The sequence below is a fragment of the Xiphias gladius genome, chromosome 12, assembly GCF_016859285.1.
Source record: "Xiphias gladius isolate SHS-SW01 ecotype Sanya breed wild chromosome 12, ASM1685928v1, whole genome shotgun sequence".
In the NCBI taxonomy this organism is placed as follows: Eukaryota; Metazoa; Chordata; class Actinopteri; order Istiophoriformes; family Xiphiidae; genus Xiphias; species Xiphias gladius.
The window spans coordinates 6,242,960-6,249,981 of record NC_053411.1 but is presented as its reverse complement, the minus strand read 5'-3'; the positions used below and the strand labels follow the sequence as shown (position 1 = coordinate 6,249,981).

Here is a 7,022-nt window from a genome sequence, read left to right as displayed (position 1 = left end):
AGTTGTTTGTCATCCCATCTTCCTCTGTAATAATGAAAGAAATTGAAATTTTCTGAGGCAAGATCATTGCATTCAATTCACCTCCTAGGATTTGAATTGCTTGTGTACAAAAAAGTTGAAAATGCAGCTTTATTTTTCAGCTGAAGCCCAGAGGAAAGAACATAAAATGTTGATCTAACACGCCGACATTTTGGGGAAAAGCATCCCAAACTTCCTGTCAAGCTTTCACTGAAAACTGCTGTTTTCACAGCCTGAGATCCAACAGCTGACATAAACTACATAAAAAAATATTTTAAGATCAAGGACTTCATATCAAGACTTTGAGCTTTGATAGGACATATGAAATGTATGGATATTTTTAGCACAACATAAACGGTTTAGACTGAGCAAAGTCTAAATTCCTAACAGCTCAGATTGCAAGACTACGCCCCTGTAAAAAAAACTAAAAAAACAAAAAATGAGCCCGAAGGTCGTAAACACATTATTATGACCCATGGTTCCATTCTATGGTTACGCGACCTCTAGCAGCCGTAGTAACTATGACGGGAGCAAAGGAGGAAGTCGGGGGACGTAGTGTATATAGCGACAAGGTCCGCGTTAGGAGGAGGCTGGGGTGGATGGGTGAGTCAACAAAAGACAGGACTTTCCGATAGGAGACCGCCTTTTGCTTCCCATCTGAAACCGATAGTCAGCATTTTTATCGTTTATTATTGTAACCATGATAATGAAGAAAGTGCTTATTTTAACCCAAACCATGATCTTTCCCTAAACCCTAACCAAGCAGTTTAGTAATCAAATCATGATTTTTCCAAAACCGTAACTACGTGTTTATATGTTCTGTTACCATGACACCGAAGGTCCAGTACATCTGCCACTGGCACACTTCTGTGGGTTGTGATATCGTTACCATGATGGCAAAGGTCTAACACTGTCACAGTTGGTGTATGGAACACAGACAAGAAGACCCAAATGCACACAGGCAGGCCGGCAGATGCAGTGAAGAGACTTCAATAAAACAATGGCCGAGGTTTGCAGGTAAGAGCTTAGGTGACAAAACCAGGAGTCCACGGCATGAAAAGCACAAGGGACAACAGGACATACTGTGATTTAGCAGGGAGCAGGTGGAAAAGGCAGATTTAAATATAGTCTGGATATCTGGGAAACAAGGAACAGGTATGCAAGTCGGGGAAGGTCACGTGACTGGGACAGGCGGGAAAGTCCGGGGGCATCTGGTGGACGCCTGAGGAATGACAGTTGAGAAGAGTCCCATACAAAATCAAGGGCCTGAGGGAGTGAGACTGCCACTGAGAGGGACAGAGGGGTAGACTGGACAACATTAACAAGACCAGGGCAGGGATCGTGACACATCATATTATTGTTACCTTGACAAAAACGTTTCAGTACACCTGCCAGTGGCAAATTGGTCCCAAGCGACCTGTATAGTCATTTAAGTTAGAGGGCTTGTTGGAGATTGCACATGTTTCAACCAGAGTTTTCTGAAAAGTAAACACTTGGCTCAAAGTTGCCGTCTGTCCAGTCTATTTTAATTTACCTATAAACCACTTCTTTTAATACAGACAGAAGTGGCAATTATCTGCCATACCCGCAATACTAGGATGAAATTCATAACATTTTACAGGCTATCCATTTGACACTGCTATCAAATACCATCTTACCAAAAATACAGATTGAAGTGAAATAAAGTAGGGGAAAACTACAGAACTGAAATAGTAACCTAAACAAAAGGTCTTAAAAATTGATTTTGAAGAAGTCCTGCACAAACAAATTAAGCTATGTGGTCAATCCTACAGAGCATCAAACATTTATGGGCTTCACAGGGGAGGTCAGAGTACCTCTGACTGGTGTCGTTTTCAAGGACATGTTAAAAGAGATGGAAACCGAATCTGGGCTTCCCTTGTGAGGGAATACAGCGGGATCCGCCAGGATACCTTTAACTGTCAAAGCTGGTAAATCCCCTAATCTGGACGAAAACAATGTAGTTTATATTCATCTTACTTTGATTCAAGGGTACCACAAAGATGCAAAAAAAACAGCCCCCTACAGCTGGGATTAAGTGTTAGCTCAAGGGCGCTTCAGTGGACATTAGTTTGTGAAACTTTTAAGAAGGAGTAAATCTGGTTCAGTTTGCCTGCTGTGATTTTATCTGCGGAAGTGAACTGGACCCTTAAACTGAAGTTAACTCTGCGGCACAAACTATTTCAACACTTTTGAAGTCAAATACAGTAGCTGATTAATTTTTCTGAGGTTCAACTGATGATTTCCCTTTCTAACCTTTAAAGGCCATTCCTCCACTATATAAACAATCTAAAGTGGCTACAAGTTGATTGAAAAAAAACAACATGCAATAGATTTTTCTTTACTCAGAACTAGGACAAACACAAAAGAAGGAGTCCAATAGTTTTGATTGGAATTTAGATTAAATGATAATGATGATTCCTTTTGAGGAAGAGTTAGTTACTTAAAGCAACGTTTTACATCTTGAGAAATATGCTTATTCTCAATGAAAGTTAAAAGAGAAGATTGATACCACTCGCGTGTCTGTAGGCAAAGTAACTGTAGCTAGCAGCTGTGAAAAGTAGTGCCAAAATACATAGTAAAAGTGATTATGTCTGGGATCCTCTTGAAAATATATGCATGCAGACACAAAAAGTAGTGAAATTAATTTTTCAAATAATTTAAATGAAATACCTTTTAATAATGGCATTACATACACTTACAAATGAAAAAACAGACGGCTGAAAAGCCCTAAAGTGTTTTTGCTTGATATATAGATCTCATTTTCCTCTTCATTTCATCAGCCCTGATGTCACTTTGGTTAAAACGGTTCATGCCTATATAAAACACCCAGCCAATCCGTGCAGTTACATGCACAAGACACAGCTGGTGTATCACGTCCTGCTGAGGAGCTCAGTAGTCTCGGGTGATGAGTCACAAACACCCAGCAGTCACTCACCACCTCCATGTTGTCTGTTCTTTTTTCCTCCTCCTTATGTCCTAAATTAATTTGATTGGACTAGGTTTGGTTGTCCTCATTTCTGCAAGAACCAAACAAGGAAACATTCATTGAAGGAGAACTACGGAGCGAGGAAGGGCTATATTTAAAATCCTCACTGGATTAAATTCGCTGTGGCTGTGGACTCATCGACCAGCACTGAGTTTCTGGGCTTCTACTGTGAGATACACACACTGACTAAAACCACACAAGGGTTTACACACTGTCTACTTAAAATTAGGAACAAGGTAATCAATTCTGAAAATGAAACTGATATGCTTTTTGTGTGTATGTAAGAGGGAGAAAGAAAGAGTTATCACCTTGGGGAGAAATGAAAGTAGCTAATAGCTGTGAGTTGCAAGGTTTGCAGCTTTCATGTTGTAAATATTTGATGCCCTTAACTCTCCAGTCATTGCGTCTACTGATTAATATCATTGTATTTTTCCAGAACAGTGAACCTCAAATGATGGCAGAGCTAAACAGTTCCTGTCCTTGGGTGATGTACAAGGTTCTGCATTTCAGGGAAGTACCACACTAAATTCACAAACACGATGCATGAGGCATAGGTTTAATATTGCTCTGTCAGATGTGAAGCACTGTTTCAGAAAATGTGACAGGATATGTTATGTTCATGTGCTTAAACACAAATACTGTAAAACAAAAGCTTGTTTTTGCCAGGAAAAGGGAAAACATTGATAAAAAGTTATTAATGAAAAAATAATAATAATACTCATCTTCAAGCAGCTATAATTAACATTTTTATAATTACAATGATGACATTGTGAAAACAATGTTAAAATGTGAAAGGGATCACTCATAGTGATGAACCTGCAGAGAATTATCACCCAAATTTGCAGCTCCCTTCGGCTTTACGGAACTTTTTAGTGAATTTCAGCGCATCATTAGCTTGTCCAGCCCGCAGCTTCTACTGTTTTTCTTCACTCACACTGCTCCTATGGCTGCAGCAGGTAGCTGTCTAAAAATCCGCAGGTAGCTGTCTAAAAATCCGCGGTACACTATCTGATAAGCGCCAACTGATGAACAGACAAAGTGAGCAACTAGCTGGTGAACATAGTGGAGCATTCAGCAGCAAAAAAGCCAGATTCCTTCAGGAGTTGGTAGAGACCAGAAACCCAGGTAAAAGAGAGAGCAGGTGGTCAGCGACATGACTCTAAAGGAATGATAACGTTTCTCCGTAACTGCTGGATGCCGCTAACACAGGTCCTTTCCACTGCCCCCAAGAGGCTAAAAAAATCTGTTATGTTAGTTTTAAGTCAAAATTATGAGATAGTATGAGATGGTGTCTCTAAAGTTTGACTTATTGAGTCACAGTTATGACAACTAAATCATGCGAAAGTAAATCAAAATTATAACAGATTAAATCAAAGTGTTGCTGTAGTAGTGGTTTAGGCATATCGTTTCATAAATTTGACTTATCTTATCATCCGCCTCACCATCTCTTAATCTTGAATTATTAAGTGAAAATATGATTTTTTGAAAATATACCTAACTTTTCATATATATTTTTTTTCTTTTGATGGCCTAAATGAGCTTCCATACTATATACAAAATTTTGAAATTGTAGCTACTCGAATGTTAGGAAGAGGCAGGGCTACCCTTGATGTATAAACAATCTCATTGGTTGTTTTAAAGTTTGTAGATTGCAGACTACTTAACAGACAAACAAGGAACTCAGAATGTAAATGATAGTGACCTTTCATTTGTATTCATATTAGTCAAAATGTTTTATCCCGAAAGACACAACCCACTGATTAGTAATCCTTATCTGTTGAGGTGATCAATTGGAATGAAAACCTGCATACTGCTGACGCTCTGTGGTTCTGAGCTAGTTTTGCCCATTACGGTTTTATTCCACATTTCAGAGCAGTTAGGCCATAACTGCAAATTTGGCTCTGTTGTCTGCAGCTGCCACCCAAATTTAGTGATAAGGTGAGGGGTTAGAAAAAAAGATTACAGCTGCCACACTTTTTTCATTAACACACAAGAACTAGAAACTGGAGACGTGATTTTTCATATGATATTTCCTTTTCTTGTCTACTAAAAAAAGTAATGATCAATAATAACTATAAGTAACTCATATGTTCCAAAATTAGCTCATAAACACAGCTCATGTTGGGTACAGTTGGAACAGTACCATGGTGCAGAAACACCCATGTGTAATGCTGTAAAGCTGCCTAACCAATTCATTGCAAATGTAAAATACCTTCAAAATTTGACCATTCTACAAAAATATTTACTCTCAGTTCATCATTTTATTTGTTGAGCAACGGTTAAGAGAGTTAATTTGTAAAACACTGAACAGCAGTTGTAAACAGTAACAACACAGATGGAGGCAACAACTACACAACTAATACAAACAATAACAATAGCCTAATAAACCATAAAAACAAAACAAATAAAGGTCATTCAGTCAGTTACTCACTCTGTCAGTCACCTCAGTCACTCACAGTGGTAACAAATGTAGTTGTGGCCTCCAGCGGTGCATTCTACAAGTGACCCCAGATGGAAAAATATCCATTGCTTCCATGGCCGGGAGCTTGAATACCATTCATCACAGAAAAGGCACTTTTCTTGTTTTGCTTTTTTCCTCCCTCCTTTTGTTCTGGTAAGAGTTTCCATTTCACCTCCCTCTCTCCTCTTCAAGGGCTGCCTTTACAGGTGTCTCCACCATTGTACATTGTCCTTCCAGGGACTAGCTTTGGGGTATATCCTTAGCGTTTGGGAGAGAATTCTGGGACATGCTCCTGCTGATTGTCAAAACACACACACACACACACACACACACACACACACACACACACACACACACACACACACACACACACACACAGGCATGATTATTTCATTTTCAAAATTTGATGGGCATACACTATTAGAGGTGAAATCAATTAATTTCTCTTACTTCAGTGGTGACTTCCTCCTCTTGTAGTGATTGAGTAACTAAAGTGAGGGTAACCGCCTCAAACTCCCTGAGTTAATGGCACAGGAAGAGAACTGTTGGCACAGGAAGAGCCAGGGACTGGCTACTGGATACAGAGCAGTAGTGACTGGTTCGGGGGGAGATGCAGCAGTGGATGGCCTGGGGCGAGATGGAGATGCAGCAGGACGGGGTCTGTCAGTCGCTGAAGCTGGGAGAAAGCTGCCTTCACTGAAGATTACTTGGTTGTACAGCCAGTGCAGCGAAATCGCTGCCGGCAGCCAGATATTGCTCATCATTTCACCATCCCACTTGCCCACCTCACTGTTCAATGTCTGTCTGTTGGCTGCGCCAATTGATCCCTCTGGACCACCTCTGATTAAAATTTGTAGCGCTCGATAAGCTTGTTGCCTGAGGCTTTCTCATAGAAAGTTGTGCATTCGTTCTCATGAAATTGGTGAACCAACTTTCACGGCCCATGCCATTTTCGAGCCATTTGCAAGGATCAGGCAATCCATAAAAACTAGCCAGTTGAAAGGCCAATTTGCAAACCTGAGACAATAAAGACATAATTTAGTTGATAATGCAGTTGTACTAGTATAATTTAAGTTGTTTCCTTTTATAATTTAAACATTTCATATTTATCTTCAGTGCAAATGTTCATTTATTTACTGAACCCAAAATTTCTGTGTTTTATGTGTCTTTGATGATAACATTGTGCTTAATCCTGGACATTTCCTATTGGTACTTTAACATTTAGTCTTCAGTGTATTCCTACCTCTTTTTGGGGGGGCTGCTGCCTTTCTGACATAAAACTGCAGCTTGAGCTCCTGCTCATCAGTATTAACTGCAACGTGGCCCTCTCTTATTTGACATATCGGGTCAGGCTGGCAAGGGGAATGCTCATTTCCTGTGCCATGCTCCTAATTGATTTTCATTCCTCAGCTGCTTTTAATGTCCTCTCTAAAAGACGCCTGGCACTCCCTTATTTGTACATCCTGGAGGATGGAGCTCCACTCATCACAAAGGGGGCTCTCTACTCGAGCACGATGGATGATCTTTTCTGTCAGT

At 40.0% G+C, this 7,022-nt stretch overlaps 1 long non-coding RNA gene across 1 annotated transcript; it reads right to left on the bottom strand.

The window, feature by feature from the left end:
• Positions 1-5,334: 5,334 nt before the first annotated feature.
• On the bottom strand, positions 5,335-6,803 carry LOC120797576. Its single transcript, XR_005708542.1, has 3 exons — positions 6,730-6,803; positions 5,937-6,503; positions 5,335-5,781 (listed from the first exon to the last, which is right to left on the bottom strand). It is a non-coding gene; the product is annotated as an uncharacterized LOC120797576 (long non-coding RNA).
• Positions 6,804-7,022: the final 219 nt, after the last annotated feature.